Source organism: Oncorhynchus masou, chromosome 29 (genome assembly GCF_036934945.1).
Source record: "Oncorhynchus masou masou isolate Uvic2021 chromosome 29, UVic_Omas_1.1, whole genome shotgun sequence".
Classification (NCBI taxonomy): Eukaryota; Metazoa; Chordata; class Actinopteri; order Salmoniformes; family Salmonidae; genus Oncorhynchus; species Oncorhynchus masou.
Genome location: NC_088240.1, coordinates 73,050,247 through 73,072,980, shown reverse-complemented (window position 1 = coordinate 73,072,980; position 22,734 = coordinate 73,050,247). Strand labels below are relative to the sequence as shown.

Here is a 22,734-nt window from a genome sequence, read left to right as displayed (position 1 = left end):
CATTATGAGCACAGAGATGCAGTTGCAGAATGAAGGCCTACAAAAGCCACACAAACAGGTCAAAAGGGCCAAGAGTTCAAGCATTGTGTTGTTGCTCTAAGAAGTGTGTGAATTTGATGGTTTTCTTTACTGTGACATATTTCAAATGATAGGTTGTTCGCTGTGAGGGTGAACGGTGCATCTGTCAGCTTTAATTGCATTGGCTGTAAGACAGACATAGTAGCAGTAAGCCTACACTGTATAGCCTTGATATGCATGGAGGACACAGTAACAGGCCTAAATGAAGTTACCATGGAGACCTGATGGTAGTGGCTTTAGCAGAGGACGTCTAAACAGAGGCCATCTGTGACTACAGAGACTATTTGACTGTGAAATAGCCTCGCGTGTACCGCCATTGTCCCCCTCAGAAGTGAATAAAGGGAAAATGAAAGAGGCAAGAGAGAGAAAGTGATGGAGATAGAGAGAGATGTCAGCAACACATTTAGACCAACCAAATCAAGAAAAAACTAAAAGATAGTTACTTGACACATTGGAAATACATTTTTTTTTAAACAAGCAAACTAGAATGTTATTTGGTCCGAAACAGAGATTACACAGTGGCAGAATACCTGACCACTGTGACTGACCCAAAATGAAGGAAACCTTTAACTATGTACAGACTCAGTGAGTATAGCTTTGCTATTGAGAAAGGCCCCCGAAGGCACACCTGGCTCTCAAGAGAAGACAGGCTATCTGCACACTGCCCACCAATGAGTTGGAAACTGAGCTGCACTTCCTAACCTCCTGCCAAATGTATGACCATATTGGAGACATATATTTCCCTCAGATTACACAGATCAACAAAGAATTCGAAAACAAATGCAATTTTGATAAACTCACAAATCTATTGAGTGAAATACCACAGTGTGCAATCAAAGCATCAAGATTTGTGACCTGTTGCCACAAGAAAAGCGCAACTAGTGAAGAACAAACACCACTGCAAATACAACCTACATTTGTTTAGTTATTTTCACTTTTGTGCTTTAAATATTTGCACATCATTACAACACTGTATATACCACACTGTATATAGACATAATATGACATTTGGAAGGAGTGTATTGTTTACTGTTTATTTTTATTGTCTATTTCACTGTTGTTTATTATTATTTCACTCACTTTGGCAATGTAAACATACAGTACCAGTCAAAAGTTTGGACACACCTACTCATTCAAGGGTTTTTCTTTATTTGTATTATTATAATAGTGAAGACATCAAAAATATGACATTAACACATATGGAATCATGAAGTAACCAAAAAAGTGTTAAACAAATCAATGTACTTTGAATTTGGGATTCTTCAAAGTAGGCACCCTTTGCCTTGATGACAGCTTCACACAATCTTGGCAATCTTGGCATTCTCTCAACCAGCTTCAGCTGGAATGCTTTTCCAACAGTCTTGAAGGTGTTCCCACATATGCTCAGCAATTGTTGGCTGCTTTTCCTTTACTCTGCGATCCAACTCATCCCAAACCATCTTTATTGGGTTGAGGTTGGGTGATTGTGGAGGCCAGGTCATCTGATGCAGCACTCCATCACTCTTCTTCTTTGTCAAATAGCCCTTAAACAGCCTGGAGGTGTGTTGGGTCATTGTCCTGTTGAAAAACTAATGATTGTCCCACTAAGTCCAAACCAGATGGAATGACGTATCGTTCCAGAATGCTGTGGGAGCCATGCTGCTTTAGTGTGCCTTGTATTCTAAATAAATTACTGACAGTGTCACCAGCAAAGCATCCCCACACCATCACACCACCTCCATGCTTCATGGTGGGATCTACACATGCGGAGATCATCTGTTCACCTATTCTGCGTCTCACAAAGACACGGCGGTTGGAACCAAAAATCTCAACCAAAAAATCAGACCAAACAACAGATTTCCACTGGTCTATTGTCCATTGCTCTTGTTTTTTGGCCCAAGCAAGTCTCTTCTTATTATTGGTTAGTGGTTAGTGCTTTATTTGCAGCAATTTGACCTTGAAAGCCTGATTCACGTAGTCTCCTCTGAACAGTTGATGTTGACATGTGTCTGTTACTTGATCTCTGTGAATCATTTATTTGGGCTACAATTTTTGAGGCTGGAAACTCTAATGAACTTATTGTCTGGAGCAGAGGTAACTCTGGGTCTTCCTTTCCTGTGGTGGTTTTCATGAGAGCCAGTTTCATCATAGCGCTTGATAGTTTTTGCGATTGCACTTGAAGAAACATTCAAAGTTCTTGACATTTTCCAGATTGACTGACCTTCATGTATTCAAGTAATGGCGGACTGTTGTTTCTGTTTGCTTATTTGAGCTGTTCTTTCCAAAATATGGACTTGGTATTTTACCAAATAGGGCTATCTTCTGTATACCAACCCTACCTAGTCACAACACAATTGATTGGCTCAAATGTACTAAGAAGGAAAGAAGTTCCACAAATTAACTTTTAACAAGTCACACCTGTTAATTGAAATGCATTCCAGGTGACTACCTCATGAAGCTGGTTGAGAGAATGCCAAGAGTGTGTGAAGCTTTCATCAAGGCAAAGGGTGGCTCTTTTGAAGAATCTCAAATATAAAATATATTTTGATTTGTTTAACACTTTTATGGTTACTACATGATTCCACATGTGTAATTTCATAGTTTTGATGTCTTCGCTATCATTCTACAATGTAGAAATTATTCTACAAAATAAAAAATAAAGATAAACCCTTGAATGAGTAGGTATGTCCAAACTGTATGTTTCCCATGCCAATAAAGCCCCTTACATGGAGTGAGAGAGAGAGAGAGAGAGAGAGAAGGATAAAATAATGTAGCAGGATCCGCACATGGCGTGTATAAAAAGTAATCGCCAATTAGAAGGCAATCCTAAATAAGAGCATGGCATCTGCTCATGATCAACCAGCACCGAGCCACATGGTGCTATTCCACGGTGCCATGGCTGTCGTGAGACACAGAACACTAGCAGACTGGCACACGTGAGCCGACAGACATTCAGATGCACACATATTCACAGACACTGATAGGCAGACTGGCACGAACACACACACACTCACACGCACACGCACGCGCACACGCACACACTCACACTCTGCTCTGCTCTCCACTGAAACTGGGTCAATGGATAAAAGAACAACAACCACACACACAGACTGATGAACACACAGACACCTACATTTGCACTCACACACTTATGCATACACACACATATTCACACAAACAAAGAGACAGATATATGCTTGTGCCAAACACATACTTAAATACTATAGAAACAAAAACACAAGCGTCAACACTTGACACCACTCGATGATTGTCACCATCAGTGATGTCTGTTGGCGCTGAAAGAGCTATCACACTCTCACACACACACACACACTTGGCAAGTTGATTGTGGCATTTGTGGTGAGTAATTTCAGGAAAGAGGAAAATGAAGTCTTCCCTCTCCGCTGTATGATAGCATAGATGTGAAAATTGCTGCTGGTTGGTATTAATTATCTTGCCAACTTTGATGATGAGTCCTTTTTTAGGACTGGGAGGTTGTCACACCAAGATGCTATTTTATACATGTTAGTACACTGTGAGTCAGAGAGCGACACAGAGCAGGAAAAAGCCTCCCAGACCCTAAACATCCTATAATACACATGTTTTATGACATCAGTCAACATATCAACCCGTGGATGGTGAAACACTATCAACACTATCAACACTTTTCTGTCCTCCTCAATCGATACATACCATCTTCCAACCAATATAAAACAACATGACAGATCTGGAGTCAGACTTCCTACACCACACGGCTATTCCTCTTCGTTGGTTAGTGTGTATCTGCTACTTTCTAACCCTTTGTAGCTTAATGGTCAATCAACAGGGCATGAGATCAAGTTGCAAGCAAAATGTCCCCGAATTCGGGTACACGATGCTAAAGAAAATGTTTAATGAATTGGACAAAAGCCCCTGGTGTTATAAACAGATGGAATTCCAGTGTGTATCTGGTGCTAAGATCCTCCTCTGTATGTGTTGGAACCAAGCTCTCTCACAGCGGTCGGTAGTCAATACCACTCTCTCTCTTCTTTTCAAAGGGCTTCAACTTGGTGCAGGGTGGTTGGTCATATTATTCAAGACAAAGCATGACAATAATGTATGTATGAAAATCTTCAGGAGCTCAGCCACATGCTGGACCTCTTGGTCCTTGTCCATGATATAATGTGTTATGTGTTGCTATGCAACTTGAGTCTGCTGTTTAGGCTTATTTTGGGCTCAAAATTATAGCGATTAAACTAATTTCTTACTTTTATTCGTACATAAACAGAGTACAATAACATAGTGGTCATTTTTGTTACTTCTTGGATATTTAAGCAATAAGGCCTGAAGTGGTGTGGTACTGTATATGGCCAGTATACCACTGATAAGGGCTGTTCTTAGGCACTACGAAAGCGGAGTAGATACAACCCTTAGCCGAGGTATATTTGCCATATACCACAAACCCAGGAAGGTTCCTTATTGCTTTAATAAACTGCTTATCAACATATTAAAATAATGAGAGACAAATTCATACAAGTCAATTCATACTATTTCATCCTTCCACCAAAGGAAATATTTTCCCATCACTGCTATGCAGTCGATTGATGTTTTCCATTCAGCCTGGCTAACGTTCTTGTCTTTTGTTAGCTCGCCATCGGCGGAAAACCAAATCACGTCAATCTCTGCAGTTGAAATGACAGCAAACTAGCTGTATTTTCTTAATTGTACGGTCTCATTTGTAAAATGCAAAATGTTTGCAGAGTTCAGAGAGGCAGACAGAAAGGTGAATACAGTAACCCCAACCCAACAGGTGCACAGTCCATCCACTCCTCCAATGACCACGAACTACAGGACATATCTAAGACTATGACCGTGTCGCACACAATAGAGAAATATGACAATTGAGATATGTTTTAGATTCTATGGACTACACACGCACACACACAAACATACACACACAAGCAAGCAGACACACACACACACTACAAGCAGTGTGTAAGTCTCCGTCCGTAACTGCCACCCGTGGTGCTCCGTGTCAGTAGCTCCTGGAGAAGTAAATCATAATAGAATGGGAGTGAATGAAAAGTTTCCACACAGACGTGGGAAGGAATGGATGTAATTGTGTGAGTACACCAGGCCGCCTGTTGTCACTTTATGATGAACAGCATACTCTCTTTCTCCTCTCTCCTTCTCCTCTTTCTCTCTCCTCTCTCTCCTATCTCTCATTCTCTCTCTCTCTCTCCTCGCTTCTCTCTCCTCTCTCTTCTCTTCTCTCTCCTCTCTTCTCTATTCTCTCTCCTCTCTCCTCTCTCCTCTCTCCTCTGTCCACTGTCCTCTCTCCTCTCTCCTCTCTCTCACTCTCTCGGCGCTGGCTTTCTCGGCCTCCTTGCTTTTGGGAGCTATGCCATATGTGGAGAGAACGGCGACTCTGAAAGAGCCTTTCTTCTGCTGCTACGGTGTATTCATTTCCCCCTTCTCCATTCATCTCTCGCTCTTTTGCTCTTTCTTTTTGGGGGCCATGGAGTGTGTATACCGGGGTGCTGGGGGTGGGGGTGGGGGGGGGGGGGCGTTGCCTTGGTGACTCTCGCTGCCTCTCTCGCTCTCCTGGGAAGGGAGCATATTTTTCTGACATCAATAGGAGAGACTGAGAGAGAAAGGAAGGAGGGGGGAGTGAACCCCAGCCCTCTCTACACTTCCCCCTGTTCCAGTCAGCTCCATCTTTATACACCTGCAGATACAGCAGGACTCAGTCACACATTTATCACTGCTGTGACCTGAAGTGTGTTGTTGTTGTGTGTGTGTGTGTGTGTGTGTGTGTGTGTGTGTGTGTGTGTGTGTGTGTGTGTGTGTGTGTGTGTGGCTATCCACACAGATACCTATGAGGCACCAGACCCAGATCAGAGAGCTCAGATCAGGAGACTGTAGTGTAGTAGTTTGTCTGGAGGAGACCTTCAACTCTTCTGTCTGTCCAACATGCGTAGATCCTAATGCTCCCACACTTCCCAGCTGCTATCCCTGCATATTTTCCCTGAATGTTTTCCAGAATTATTGTAATACTGGGTTAGAACCAAAGCCAGTACTGTACAACCTATGAGTGGAATGAGTAACACAGCTTGACAGCCTTCCGATGAGTTATGAGTTCCTCCAGACTACCACAGCTCCCATGATAACACAGACAGCCTTCCGATGAGTTCAGAGTTCCTCCAGACTACCACAGCTCCCATGATAACACAGACAGCCTTCCGATGAGTTAAGAGTTCCTCCAGACTACCACAGCTCCCATGATAACACAGACAGCCTTCCGATGAGTTCAGAGTTCCTCCAGACTACCACAGCTCCCATGATAACACAGACAGCCTTCCGATGAGTTAAGAGTTCCTCCAGACTACCACAGCTCCCATGATAACACAGACAGCCTTCCGATGAGTTAAGAGTTCCTCCAGACTACCACAGCTCCCATGATAACACAGACAGCCTTCCGATGAGTTCAGAGTTCCTCCAGACTACCACAGCTCCCATGATAACACAGACAGCCTTCCGATGAGTTAAGAGTTCCTCCAGACTACCACAGCTCCCATGATAACACAGACAGCCTTCACCAGTCAGCCAACCAAAACACTATCGCACTCTCCTTTAAGAGAGAGACAGAGGTAGAGATGCAGAGAGAGAGAGAAAGCGAACAAAAGATCATGTAAAACCAAAAGAAAAGCCTGCATTGCTCTCTAGTCGGAGTGGTGGGTTGTGGGTATCATCACCAGCTAATTCAAGACGGATCACCACATGCAGCGAACAGCCGAGAGGGAGGCACACACACGTCAATAAGTCCTCTCAGCGGGCCAACAAAGAGACATTTTCGAAACATTTCTATCAGGGGCGACGTAATTCCTGTGTTTTTCCCTTCCTGCCGAGTTCAGATAGGGGATTACGGCAATAGGCAGATCAAGTGGCAGCAAGTAATCCATGACAATAACAACCTCTCCACCACCCCCGCGTCCTCCCGCCGAAACTTATACCCCCGGCCCCCGCCCGTCAGAATACCAGAACACCTGACACATCCACTGTCTTTTGTTTGAAACCATTAGCGTTACCATATAATCCTATTAATTAACAAGTCCCTCTTTCCATTTTCTCCCCCCCTCTCTCTCTCTCTCCCTCCCCCCCCCCTCTCTCTCTCTCTCTCTCTCTCTCCCCCCCTCTCTCTCTCTCTCTCTCTCTCTCTCTCTCTCTCTCTCTCTCTCTCTCTCTCTCTCTCTCTCTCTCTCTATCTCTCTCTCTCTCTCTCTCTCTCTCTCTCCCCCTCCTCTCTCTCTCTCTCTCTCTCTCTCTCTCTCTCTCTCTCTCTCTCTCTCTCTAAGCACAGACCTGCCTGTATATCCGGATCCTGCAAATAATACTCTAAATGTTTTTGTTTGATGTTTCCCTGTTCTTAAGAATACGTTACTCATGCAGTTAAGCTGCAGTTAGGTATTTCTGTGGGAGTAGACGGGGATTGGGGGAAAGGAGGGTGTTTAAGCTTGTTATCAGTGTTGGTTGGGAGTTAGAGACAACAGTTAGAGTACGACGGTACGACAGTACGGTGGTAAGGTTTTTGCAGTTGGTTAACGAGTTTAGCACACAAAGATTGTACTGTACAATGAGCCTTCATGTTATGGCACTTCTTTATGAATAATGCAGCAAGTCATAAACGGGGGCATTTACACAAGCAGGATAGAAGGCAGAGTGACTTTGTTCAATGGGTATATCTTTGTTCTATTTGCCTGTGAAATAGGACCCTCTTTTTCAGCACAATGAGCAAACAGGTACTAGCTGCCCAAGGCTGTGGATAAAAAAATGAGCCTTAGCTAGGTATGTGGTGTGCTTCGGATATGAGAAGGATTTTATGAGTTATTACTCAATAATGTCCAATATGTGGCATTCAAGGCCAGGTCAAAAAGCTAGTGAGTGTTCTGTTGTGTTGTCTATCTCTAGTATCCAGTTCTCACTCACAGGGAAGATTGTGTGTCTTTGTGACAGGTGATGGGTTGTTGAGGAAGATGTTATTTCTTATGTAATGTGGCTGAAAGATGAGGGGAGAAGGACTGACTGAGGCCTATTTCTGTCCTGGACACCTGCTTAGCTTCCTGTTCAGCACGGAGGAGAGGAGGAGATGGTTGAGGAATCAGGGAGGATGAAGGGGGGGACCACTTCAATGGCTTTCAACCTCATGCATGTCTGGTTTGATCATTCTCGAAACGCTATATATCCATTTTCAAAAATGTTTCTAATTGAGCTTTAATTGTTTAAAGAAATTAGGAAATAGATGGGTGTGTTTATCTAATCATGGCATGGGGTTGTTCAATGACAGACATGTATTTGTTTCAAATATAATTTGATGGAGAGACAAATAATCATGTTTTTGGAGGCAAAATGCTGTATATCCGCCTCACTCTCATAGAAATAAGTAGTACTGCTAGGTTTTACACAGCCAAATGTATCAAATAAGTACATTTAAATGTACTGTATGTAAAACAATAAAGTTAGCCTTTTAAATCATTTAGAAGATTCTCTTATCCAGAGCAACTTATAGTGAGTGCATCTAGCTTAAAGATAACTAGGTGAGACTACCACATATCAGTCAAATATACAGGTTACGAACATTCCATTCCAGCTAAACAATGGTTAAATAGAGTTTTGCAAAAAAACAACAATTATAATGCACCAATGTCAATCATTTATGGTGAAAAAACACAAATATGAAAAGTCTGAGGATAATATAGCATTTTGGAAATAAACTCTTCACATGCGTGTGTTCACACAGGAGTCCATCTGTGTCTGTGTTTTCGTGTGTGTGTGTGTGTGTGTGTGTGTGTGTGTGTGTGTGTGTGTGTGTGTGTGTGTGTGTGTGTGTGTGTGTGTGTGTGTGTGTGTGTGAGACCGTCAACAATGACACTGATGTAAACGTAGGCTCTCTAAACTCTCTTCTTGTTTATCTGTTTCCCGTTGATCAGATGTTTTATTCAAACAGATCAGAGGAGCTTTGTGTTCTCTATGAAGTTACTGTATGGTGACCACCTGCTGTGTCAGAGGCACACAGCTACCTGAATCAAGAAAGATCAGGGGGATTCAGTCAGGGTCTGTGTGTGCAAATGTGTTTTCAGACTTGTTGATCTGTCTGTCTGTCTGTCTGTCTGTCTGTCTGTCTGTCTGTCTGTCTGTCTGTCTGTCTGTCTGTCTGTCTGTCTGTCTGTCTGTCTGTCTGTCTGTCTGTCTGTCTGTCTGTCTGTATCCGTGTGTGTGTATGTGCTTATCGATGTGTGTCTGCGCTAATCTGCTTCTTATCTGCTTTATCCATCCATCCGTCTGTATTTGTCTAATGAATCGAATTTTGCGGCTCGTTGTCTCTCGCCTTCATGGCAGCAGCATGTCTGCATGTTTGTCTGCGTTGAGAGTGGATGGGTGTGTTTGTGTGTGTGTGTGTGTGTGTGTGTGCACATGAGTGCGTGTGTGTTTATGCATGACTGTGCATGTTTGTGCACATGTGAAAATGCAATTGTGTGTGTGTGTGTGTGGGGGGGGGGGGTGTATGTGTGTGTTTTGGGAGTTAGTAGGGGGAACTCAGGTGGGGCTCATTGTCCACCGGAGTGGCTGTGGTGGGGCTCATGGTCCACCTGAGTGGCTGTGGTGGATATGGGGCTCTCATTCCCAACACAAGCTACAGCACACCCTCCACCATACTGCACCTCCCTCTGCAGATTAAACCGCAGTGATAGAGAAACAGAGAGGGAGGGAGGAAGGTGGTTGGCTAGGGCTGGGGGAAGAAGGGGATAAGGGATGATGGAGTGAGTGAGAGATAGGAAGAGGAGGTGAGCATGAGATTGAGAGGGAGAGGGAGCGAGAGAGAATAAATGACATACCTGCCCAGCTCGTTTGCGAACATCATTATTCTTATTTTAGGAGATTTGTTAGGTGGCAAGGCTCTCCTGGAGCACAACAAGTGATGCAGCCGTGTGAATCATGTGGGCTTGAGTAGATTGAGCGTGCAGGGGCCTGTCAATAGACACATGGCCCAGTCATCGGCCAAGCATCCCGGGGAGTGGAGACTGGTGGGGGAGAGGAAAAAACACACAAACAAATGAATCTCATTATTTCAGTGCTCGCCTCTGCAGTGCTCCGGGTACCCCATCACAGTCCACACAGATCCAATTGCTTCCTTTAAATCAGTTTGAAGCTGCAGCCAGATCTCATCTGTCTCAATAGCAGGGCTGGAGCCAATAGGACTACTCTACTGCACACAGCAACAGCTCCACCCAGTGGCACTAGGTGAATTATCCAGATTTGGAGGAGAGCAGAGAAACTATCTGGCTGGCTGACTGACTGACTGGCTGACTAGCTCGTGTTCTGTTTATCCAGCCATAACCATTGTATTTATGTCAGCATTCAGCAGCGGATGACGGAATTACCCCTTGATGAAACATATAGCTCTACCCCTGGGTGACTCGCATGATAAACAAACGATAGCTGCTTGTTTGTCTTTCTTTCTTTCTTTCTATTTTTCTCTTTCTTTCTTTCTTTTTTTCTTTGTCTTCCCTCTCTCTCTCTCTCTCTCTCTCTCTCTCTCTCTCTCTCTCTCTCACTCTTCTTCTCTATATCCCTCTCACTAAACCATGCTGTCAGTTGATATATGTTGAAAAGTAGCAATGACCTTTGTTTCTTGTGTGCTATGCTGGCTCTCACACACTCACAGAAAGATATCTTTCCTCTCCTTGTTCCATTTCCCTCTTTCTTTCTACTACTTGTGGAGTAGATGGTCATGTGTCCAGAGTAAATGACAGTTGTGCTGAAGCCTGTTTGTTGATTAGCACATCTGGTGACAGTTTCCCTCTGAATTCCCGTCCAAATAACTTCCACTCTCTTCAACAAAAATGTTATTTCTATGAATTCCCTGCATGGTCCGAAATAAATGAAAGAGAGGGGGGAAGAGAAAAGGAGTGGGTAGTGCTTTGATCTGCTGTGTAAGCACGTATTCAGCTGGGGGGTGATCTGAGAGGAGAACTGTTTGGCGCTATAACAGATTATCATCTGTCTCGTTTCATCACCAACCCATCTCTGTATGCACATCCCAGTCTTATCGACTGTACACCACACTAATGATATGGACCCACTGATTCTCCAGGAATATAACAGAACCTGCCTTATTAGATTGGTACAACTGTCTTTCTTCAATATCTAAGGATCTCAAATGTTTTTAATGCATTAATTACCAAAAGCTTATTTTTCTGTGATCTATATACAGAATCAATAATTCTGGTCAAACCCAAGTCTGTACTGCATATGTCTTAAGGTGACCCAGAACCACTTTGATAGATACCAGTCCTCTGTTCTCCCCTCAGTTCCTCCCTCTAAACCTTACTTTGAGCTGGAGACCACAGACCCATGGGTAGCAGGGAAAAGCTACACTGTTACATGACACTGTCACAGTGATCACTCTGTTTAAAGGTAGGTCACCATGTACGATATCAACCCACTGCACACAAATTTAATAATGCTAGTACATACATGTTTTTCCATTAGGAATAGCAGAGACGTTAAATGTGAATCAGTACTGAGTTGAGGGAAAAACATGTTTGCAAAGACATGTTTCAACCTACACTATAATTGTAGTAAACTATATCTCAATGTCCTGTTTTTACAATGACATTTTAAAACTATGGCCGTGTCTGAAATTTGTCTTGCCTACTACTTACTAAAACTACATACTGTGTACTAATAGTACTACATACTAGTTAGAATTGACTTGTTAGTAAAACATATGCAGTAAGCAACAAATATCATAACACTTCTCATCCATACTGAGAAGGCGTCATCTTTTTTTAATAAATGTTGTACCTTTATTTAACTAGGCAATCTAATGCACAGTCGTGCTTGTTCCCTGCCATTCGTTTATTTTTGTAGAGCACGTCCCCTATTCTGATTATCAGCTGTCGTTAAACGCACGTGAGTGGGGAGCTGCCCCTCCCTACCTTCAAAAATAGCACCCTTGCCTTGTTTGCACTAACACTCACACTCGCGTTCCTCCTCCCCCTCCTTTCTCTCTCAGACGGAGTTGAGCTGACAGGTGTAGAGTCTTTCCCTCTGTCTGGCTCTGAGGAAAAGCTCCAGAACACACACGCAACACAAGAGTATGTGTTCCTGTTCTCTGTTTCCTGTGTGTGTGTGTCTCTCTCTGTGTGTGTGTGTGTCTCTCTCTGTGTGTGTGTGCGCGCGTGTGTGTGTGCGCGCGTGTGTGTGTGTGCGCGTGTGTGTGTGTGTGTGTGCGTGTGTGCGTGTGAGTGTTATCCCTAATTGAAGAACATCTGTATTCCCACAGATACACAGTACAGTGTAATGAATTGATGCCGACTGTGAACTGTCACTCGGTGCCTTGTGTCAAATCAAATTAGTTTTTGTCATAGACACAGAATTACATTTCAGTTGCTAGACAGATCCAATCCTATCTGATTCACTTGGTGGTGCATATGTACCTAATCCAGCTCCAAAGATAATAACCCCTTGTCATCTGCAAAGATAACACGCTGTAGAGGGTATTAAGGACATAGTTCAGCTCTAACGCAGAATAGCCTGGTCTCCAACTAATTCCTCTATCTGTAGATAGTGGGTATAAATAGCAACAATATTTTGTATCGGAGCTTATAAATCTGGAGAGGAATCTAGATAACATGGTGGACTTTGGGTTTGTCATGGGTCTGGAGGTGTAATGCTCACATTGTTATGATGTTCAGGGGGGTTATGTGGCTCTTGATATCCAGACCCCACAGATTGCATAAATCTGTCTGTTCTTATGGAGGTCTCAAGGGCTCAATTAGAGTGTTAATAAGGGGTGATGTGTCCTATGTTAAGCCATGATCTTTAATGTTATCCATCATCTATTCTTCTCTTCCATCCAATCCTTCCTTCCCCATGCCCCCCTTTCCCCCACGCTCCTCACCCACCCCTCCATCGCACGCACGCACGCACGCACACACACACACAAAAGCACACGCACGCACACACACACACACGCACGCACGCACGCACGCACGCACACACACACACACACACACACACACACACACACACACACACACACACACACACACACACACACACACACACACACACACACACACACACACACACACACACACACACACACACACTCCCCACCTCCTGCAGGTTCATGTATTTAAGCAGTTCGGACAACGGGAGGAAGCTGGCGTGTCGTGCGAAGAACCCGGCTCTCCCTAGGGCCCTGGAGACCAGCCTGGTGATGAATGTATATTGTGAGTGTGTGTTGTTCCTTACCTCATAGACTCACAGACACCTTTACCTTTCCTTATTCCCTTCTCCAGCCACGTGTGGACCCCGACCCCGGGCTGGCTTTGGGGCAAACATCCTCACACACTGATGAACTCACACCTACTGGGGACTCAATCCCAATGCTCAACCTGGAGTGTTAGAGGTCGTCATGAAAGCATCGACGTCTCTACTGCTGTCACATTCAACCCACTCAACTATGTCAATTCCTCTGGTATCAGTGCAATCCAAACTCCAACTCAAGCCTGCTACACTCTGATAATACTGATCAGAGGAGCCTGGGAATGAAACTCAAGCCCGAATTCTAAATTCTACTGATGCTAAATATAATTGTCAGGACTGTGAAACCATAACATCTCCAACGGTGTAGGAACTACAGTACACAACATAATAGGGTGGGTGATTTTACATCTCAAAGGATCGTTTCCTTGTTTACCCTTTGTCTTGTTTGGATAAACAGTATATCTTTGAAACAATATGGCAACCCAGCCTATTGTTTGCTAGTTTTAGTTGTTCCTCAATATTTTGTAGATCAGTTTCAGTAATTGATTGTTCTGGAGTCCACCCACCTGGTTCTGTCCCAGGTCTAAATCAGCTGCTGATTAAATGCTACTGTTACTGAAGACACCCAATGGGGAACATTCCCATTCTACTCTTTGTTTTCGTTTCACCCACGCCATATTATCCACACCCGTCCATATGAAATACTGTCTCTATCTCTCTCCCTCTGAATTAGACACTGTCCGATTCTATCTCCTAGACTTTAACCACTGCCCAGAACTGGAAATGCTTCTACACCTCCCTTCTCTCACTCCCTCTATCTTTCCTTCTTTCTTTCCTTCTTTCTTTCTTTCTTTCCTTCTTTCTTTCTTTCTTTCTGTCTTTCTTTCTTTCTTTCTTTCTCTCACTCTCTCTCTCTCTCTCTCTCTCTCTCTCTCTCTCTCTCTCTCTCTCTCTCTCTCTCTCTCTCTCTCTCTCTACACTGTATTAAACAACATCTTTCCACAGTAAGTGCTAATGTAGTCCTTACTCAGCACACCAGCCCATCAAAGCCTGGAGCACTGTGTCCGTTTTCAGTCAGACAGATTGATAGTGAGGTAGCAATTTGTCACGCCGGCCCAGGGTCCACATACAGCCGCCTGCACTGCCTGCATACCCAAACTCATTGCAGCAATAACAAAGGCTGGCCCTCCCCTAATTTATTTTACGCTGTATATTTTATTCAAGGAAGCTGTAATTTATTCATATTTCCAAACGTTACTTTATTACTGTTTAAACATCTGTTATTTTGCTTTATGGAGTCGATCTAGCTGGCTGCTCCCTTAATACTTAATGCTTTCATCAGAGCTAGAGCCCTTACTCTGCAGTCAGGATAAATGTTGCCAATTTATTGGCCCTGTCTCAATAAATAGAAAGGATGCTCCCTTGCTCATAAAGCCAAGTGTCCGCTCATCCCAGTGCATATTTCTCACCCTCTCTATTCTCTCTTTCTGTCATCTTCTCTGTTTTTGGTGCTTCATCTCTCCCTCTCTCTTTCTATTGCTCCCTCTCTTCCTCTCTCCTCACTTTCTGCCGTTCTTTCCCAAGATGTTGCTTCATCTCTCTCTTTCCCTCTCAACATCAGTCCCACCCCAGCATCCAGGAATCCAGGGTCTGGACAGAGAAGGCCCGGTGAAGAGGGGGACCATGTTGAAGCTGGTTTGTGTGTCCCAGGGAGGGAACCCACTGGCCACCCTACACTGGACCAAGGTTCGGAGACTACACTCGGCTAAAGCTTAGAATCAGTAGTTCTTGGTGTTTTCTCCATCTTCTACTTCTGTATTCTCTCTTTCAGAACTCCCTTCCTACTGCAGCCAGTCAGTCACCTATTATGTTAGTGAATAACCCATAGCCCCGTCCTGTCTGCTTTTTACTAACTCATAATTCTGTCCTATGGATCAGAATGGGGAGGTGATTTCCACCAGCTGGGAGGTGGACACAGAGCCGCGACGGGCCATCAGCCACCTGACCCTGCAGGTTAAACCACAGGACAACCAGGCTGAGCTGCACTGTGAAAGTGTCAACCAGGTGACCCCTGTCCCTCTGTCCGACAGCCTCAAGATCACTGTCCTCTGTGAGTCCCCGACTGCTAAGAGATACATGCACTTGAATGCTAGAACACACACACAGACACAAAAGCGATGGAATGTTTGTGTTTATTCAAATGTTTGCTAACCCAATCATTAAAGTTATTTTCAATAGCATTCATCCCAATCACAATTACATTAACATTAGTCCTAGCTCCAATACTGAAACTAATTCTGCATTAACACAAACTCTAATACCAATATCATTAGTGAAACTAATGGCAATTATGACCCGGGCCCATATTTCACACAATCTCATTTGAATCCCAGCTTGGTCTTTTAAAGTGAGCTAATTTAACTGAATCGCTTCAATGCACAATCCAAAGGCAATAAAGCTGTCACTTTCTGTGGTGATAGTAATGCCAGGTAATAAATGATGCATTTTCACTTCACTGCATTGGAGATTTCTCTACTACCACGACTGGAAAAGAAAAAGAGAATGAAACTTCCTTCGCATCACACCAACTCTTCCTTCACGCCAACACTTGCTGTCTTTCTGCGTCAGTTAACGCTCAAAACCCCTCTCTTCTTCCTCTTCTATCCCATGTAAAAGCCATGTATCCTCCTAGCTATTCCTAGAGAGGACAAGACTTCTTAAAGTGATGTTGATGGACTAGAGATCGTTTCTTTACTTCTTCCTTTACCTTCAAATCCAGTCTTTCCATCCTATAAAATATTGATCCTGACACAGAGCACTTTATTGACTGAATTTACTGTGTGTGTGTGTGTGTGTGTGTGTGTGCATGTGTGTGTGCGCGTGCGTGCATGTTTCAGTTGAGCCAAAGAAGGTGATGGTGCTGGGGTCGTTCGAGGCAAGAGAGGGGGAGGAGGTGACCCTGTGCTGTTAAACCTACACCAGTAACCCACCTGTACACATCCGCTGGTGGCTGGGCTTCAGGGAACTCAACACCACCGTGGTAAATGTGGAAGAGGTAGGGGCCACCATTTACTTCGACACCCACTTTTTACCCCCCCCCCCCTCCGCACACACACAAAAAAAGCACCATTCTGCACAAACTGTCATTTTTATTCAGACATTTGGAACAACACAAATTAATAAGCACAACATTTAAAACCATATAAATATAAAAATATATACAAAATTAAGACTCGTAAATATCAAAAAATGTAACAAAGACAAATAGAAACAAATGGTAGTACATAACTACAAATAGAAAGACAATCCAGTCATTACACTGTTACCCTGTTGCTAACAAAAAACACAAATAAAACTAAATTGCACAAATCCTATATCACACAAATACACAAACAGAATAACACATGTATAAAGAAGAGAACCCGATTATTACACTATTGAACTTCAAACAAAAAACACACAAACTAAATTGCACAACTGCCATCTAAACCCTTGCTTGCCTTCCTTGATGCAAAGTCATCAATTACATCATCATAAGAAATCTGCCCAGCAATTGCATGGTTAATACTGATGAGAGCAAGGCCACTATGGCGTTCCTGTGACATGGTGGACCTTAGGCAGGATTTGATGAGCTTCAGCTTTGAACAGCTCCTCTCTGCTTCAGCTACGGTCACTAGAAGAGTGAGACACATTCTGAGAGCAGTCCACAAATTTGGATACATTTCTGAGAGCTCCCTTTTGTGTATGAATATCAGCAGCTCATGCAGGGTCACGGACTTCAATGGCAGGTCAGGCAAGTTTTTCAGTTCCTGTGCAAACTCTATGCCATCCAAGTCTGAGTCATGAAGAGGGCACAACAAAGCCTATTCCCCCTCGGGAAACTACAATAATTTGGCATGGTGTCACGCCCTGACCTTGGAGATCCTTTTTATGTCTCTATTTTGGTTTGGTCAGGCCGTGAGTGGGGGTGGGCATTTCTATGTTTTGTGTTTCTATGGCTTTATATCTCTATGTTTTGGCCGAGTATGGTTCTCAATCAGGGACAGCTGTCTATTGTTGTCTCTGATTCGGAACCATACTTAGGTACCCTTTTTCCCACCTGTGTTTGTGGGAAGTTGACTTTCTTAATGGCACTTAGCCTTAAGCTTCACGGTTATGTTTTGTAGTGTGTATTGTTTTGTTCGGCATCTTTTCTTAATTAAAGAACATGTACGCTCACCACGCTGCACTTTGGTCCGCTTCTTTCATCAGCCGTGACAGAACTTCCCACCACCAGAGGACCAAGCAGCATGGCCAGGAGAGGCAGCCCCCCCCAAAAAAAATCTCTATGAGAGAGCTGCTGTGTTGGTGCATGAGGCACGACATTTGCCCTACGGAGCGTGTTCTCGAGTTGATGTCACCTGAGTCAGCTCTCCATACTCATCCTGAGGTGCATGCTAGCCGTCTGGTGAAGACTGGGCCAGCCCCACGCACCAGGCCTCCTGTGCTCCTCCCCAGCCCTGCACGTCTTGTGCCAGCTTGGCGCTCCAGACCTCTAGTGCGGTGAGTCCTGCGCCGGCTCTATGCACTGTTTCCCCAGTTCGCCAGGAGAACCCAGTGCTGCCTGTTCCAGCTCCCGGCACGTGCCGGGCTAAAGTGGGCTTGCAGCCAAGAGGAGCAGTGCAAGTGCTAAGCACCAGAGCTCCAGTGCTCCCCCACAGCCCGGTTCGACCTGTGCCTGCGCTCTGGTGGTGCCGGACTATAGTAGGCATTCAGCCTGGAAGAGTGGTGCCAAGGCTACGTACCAGATCTCCAGTGCTCCCCTACAGCCCGGTATATCCTGTGCCTCCTCCATGGACCAGGCCTCCAGTAGGTCTCCCCAGCCTGGTAAGTCCCGTGCCTGTTCCCAGAGCCAGGTCTCCTGTGTGTCTCCCCATCCTGGTGAGTCCTGTACCTGCGCCCTCCAGTCCGGAGCTTTCAGCAATGCCCTCCAGTCCGGAGCTTCCAGCGACGCCCTCCAGTCCGGATCCTCCAGCATCGTCCTCCAGCCTCCAGAGGTGCCCTTCAGTCCGGCGCTTCCAGCAACGCTCTACAGTCCGGAGCCCACAACGAGGGTGTCCAGTCCAGGGCCCACAACGAGGGTGCCCAGCCCGGGGCCCGCTACGAGGGTCCCCAGTCTGGGGTCGGCACCAGAGCCGCCACCGTAGAGAAATGCCCACCCAGACCCTCCCCTAAAGGTTCAGGTTTTGCCACCTTATCACGCCCTGACCTTGGAGATCCGTTTTATGTCTCTATTTTGGTTTGGGGTGGGCATTGGGGTGGGTTGGGGTGGGCATTTCTATGTTTTGTGTTTCTATGATATTCTATCTCTATGTTTTGGTCGGGTATGGTTCTCAATCAGGGACAGCTGTCTATCATTGTCTCTGATCGGGAATCATACTTAGGTACCCTTTTTCCCACCTGTGTTTGTGGGAAGTTGACTTTATGGCACTTAGCCTAAAGCTTCATGGTTTTGTTTTGTAGTGTGTATTGTTTTGTTCAGCATCTTTTTCTTAATTAAAGAACATGTACGCTCACTATGCTGAACCTTGGTCCGCTCCTTTCATCAGCCATGACACATGGGTCCTGAGATCCTCAAAAGGTTCTACAGCTGCAACATCGAGAGCATCTGGTTGCATCACTGCCTGGTAAGGCAATTGCTCGGCCTCTGACCGCAAGGTACTACAGAGGGTAGTGCGCACGGCCCAGTACATCACTGGGGCTAAGCTGCCTGCCATTCAGGACCTCTGCACCAGGTTGTGTCAGAGGAAGGCCCTAAAAATTGTCATAGACGCCAGCCACCCCAGTCATGGACTGTTCTCTCTACTACCGCATGGCTAGTGGTACCGGAGTGCCAAGTCTAGGACTAAAAAGGCTTCTCAACAGTTTTTACCCCCAAGCCATAAGACTCCTGAACAAGTAAACAAATGGCTACCTGGATGATTTGCATTGTGTTCCCCCCCCACCCCTCTTTTTACGCTGCTGCTACACTCCGTTTATCATATATGCATAGTCACTTTAACTATACGGTACATTCATGTACCTGAGCTAAACGACTACCGCCCCGTAGCACTCACTTCCGTCATCATGAAGTGCTTTGAGAGACTTGTCAAGGACCATATCACCTCCACCCTACCTGACACACTAGACCCACTCCAATTTGCTTACCGCCCAAATAGGTTCACAGACGATGCAATCTCAACCACACTGCACACTGCCCTAACCCATCTGGACAAGAGGAACACCTATGTGAGAATGCTGTTCATCGACGACAGCTCGGCATTTAACACCATAGTACCCTCCAAGCTCGTCATCAAGCTTGAGACCCTGGGTCTCGACCCCACCCTGTGCAACTGGGTACTGGACATCCTGACGGGCCGCCCCCAGGTGGTGAGGGTAGGCAACAACATCTCCACCCCGCTGATCCTCAACACTGGGGCCCCACAAGGGTGCGTTCTGAGCCCTCTCCTGTACTCCCTGTTCACCCACGACTGCGTGGCCACGCACGCCTCCGACTCAATCATCAAGTTTGCGGACGACACAACAGTGGTAGGCTTGATTACCAACAATGACGAGACGGCCTACAGGGAGGAGGTGAGGGTCCTCGGAGTGTGGTGTCAGGAAAATATCCTCACACTCAACGTCAACAAAACTATGGAGATGATTGTGGACTTCAGGAAACAGCAGAGGGAACACCCCCCTATCCACATCGATGGAACAGTAGTGGAGAGGGTAGTAAGTTTTAAGTTCCTCGGCATACACATCACAGACAAACTGAATTGGTCCACTCACACAGACAGCATCGTGAAGAAGGCGCAGCAGCGCCTCTTCAACCTCAGGAGGCTGAAGAAATTCAGCTTGTCACCAAAAGCACTCACAAACCTCTACAGATGCACAATCGAGAGCATACTGACAGGCTGTATCACCGCCGGGTACGGCAACTGCTCCGCCCACAACCGTAAGGCTCTCCAGAGGGTAGTGAGGTCTGCACAACGCATCACCGGGGGCAAACTACCTGCCCTCCAGGACACCTACACCACCCGATGTTACAGGAAGGCCATAAAGATCATCAAGGACAACAACCACCCGAGCCACTGCCTGTTCACCCCGCTATCATCCAGAAGGCGAGGTCAGTACAGGTGCATCAAAGCTGGGACCGAGAGACTGAAAAACAGCTTCTATCTCAAGGCCATCAGACTGTTATTAAACAATGCTACAAAATATAATGTCTACATACCCTACATTATTCATCTCATATGTATACGTATATACTGTACTCGATATCATCTACTGCATCCTTATGTAATACATGCATCACTAGCCACTTTAACCTCTTGATGCTATGGGGGCGCTATTTCATTTTTGGATGAAAAACGTTCCCGTTTTAAACAAGATATTTTGTCACAAAAAGATGCTCGACTATGCATATAATTGATAGCTTTGGAAAGAAAACACTTTGACGTGTCCAGAACTACCAAGATATTTTCTGTGCGTTCCCTAGAACGTGAGCTTCAGGCAAAACCAAGATGAGACGGCATCCAGGAAATGAGCAGGATTTTTGAGGCTCTGTTTTCCATTGTCTCCTTATATGGCTGTGAATGCGAGAGGAGTGAGTCAACCCTTTCTGTCGTTTCCCCAAGGTGTCTGCAGCATTGTGACGTATTTGTAGGCAGATCATTGGAAGATTGACCATAAGAGACCACATTTACCAGGTGTCCGCCCGGTGTCCTGCGCCGAAATTGGTGCGCAAAAGTCAGCTGCCAGTATTTTTCCATGGGATTCAGAGAGGAAAGCAAGCTTCCACGAACGATATATCAATGAAGAGATATGTGAAAAAACACCTTGAGGATTGATTCCAAACAACGTTTGCCATGTTTCGGTCGATATTATGTAGTTAATTCGGAAAAAGTTTGACGTTGTAGGTGACTGAATTTTCGGTTCGTTTCGGTAGCCAGATGCGATGTAGAAAACGGAACGATTTCTCCTACACACAGACGCTTTCAGGAAAAACTGCGCATTTGGTATGTAACTGAGAGTCTCATTGAAAACATCAGCAGCTCTTCAAAGGTAAATGATTTTATTTATTTGGTTATCTGGTTTTTGTGAAAATGTTGCGTGCTAAATGCTACTCAAAATGCTCCAAGAGGTTAACCTGGGATCCGGGATCGTGACTAAAGCCTCAGACTCATTAGCATAACGCAACGTTAACGATTTCTGAAAATCGCAAATAAAATGAAAATAATGCGTCTGCTCTCAAGCTTAGCCTTTTCTTAACAACACTGTCATCTCAGATTTTCAAAAAATGCTTTTGAACCATAGAAATTGACTAATTTGTGTAAGAGTATGCTAAGCTAGCTTAGCATTTTGAGTAGCATTTAGCACGCAACATTTTCACAAAAACCAGATAACCAAATAAATAAAATCATTTACCTTTGAAGAGCTTCGGATGTTTTCAATGAGTTACATACCAAATGCGCAGTTTTTCCTGAAAGCGTCTGTGTGTAGGAGAAATCGTTCCGTTTTGTGCATCGCATTTGGCTACCGAAACGAACCGAAAATTCAGTCACCTACAACGTCAAACTTTTTCCGAATTAACTCCATAATATCGACCGAAACATGGCAAACGTTGTTTGGAATCAATCCTCAAGGTGTTTTTTCACATATCTCTTCATTGATATGCAGTTCGTGGAAGCCTGCATTCTTCTATAAATTCCATGGAAAAATACTTGCAGCTGACTTTTGCGCACCAATTTCGGCGCAGGACACACCGGGCGGACACCTGGTAAATGTGGTCTCTTATGGTCAATCTTCCAATGATATGCCTACAAATACGTCACAATGCTGCAGACACCTTGGGGAAACGACAGAAAGGGCAGACTTACTCCTCTCGCATTCACAGCCATATAAGGAGACAATGGAAAACAGAGCCTCAAAAATCCTGCTCATTTCCTGGATGCCGTCTCATCTTGGTTTTGCCTGAAGCTCACGTTCTAGGGCACGCACAGAAAATATCTTGGTAGTTCTGGACACATCAGAGTGTTTTCTTTCGAAAGCTATCAATTATATGCATAGTCGAGCATCTTTTTGTGACAAAATATCTTGCTTAAAACGGGAACGTTTTTCATCCAAAAATGAAATAGCACCCCCAGAGCATCAAGAGGTTTAAACTATGCCACTTTGTTTACATACTCATCTCATATGTATATACTGTACTCGATACCATCTACTGTACCTTGCCTATGCTGCTCTGTACCATCACTCATTCATATATCTTTAAGTACATATTCTTTATCCCCTTACACTTGTGTATAAGACAGTAGTTTTGGAATTGTTAGTTAGATTACT

General features: G+C 44.7%; 1 pseudogene; it reads left to right on the top strand.

Moving 5' to 3' along the window:
- The window catches only part of LOC135519734 (nephrin-like), an 81,076-nt pseudogene that overhangs the window by 27,976 nt on the left and 30,366 nt on the right, over positions 1-22,734 (top strand).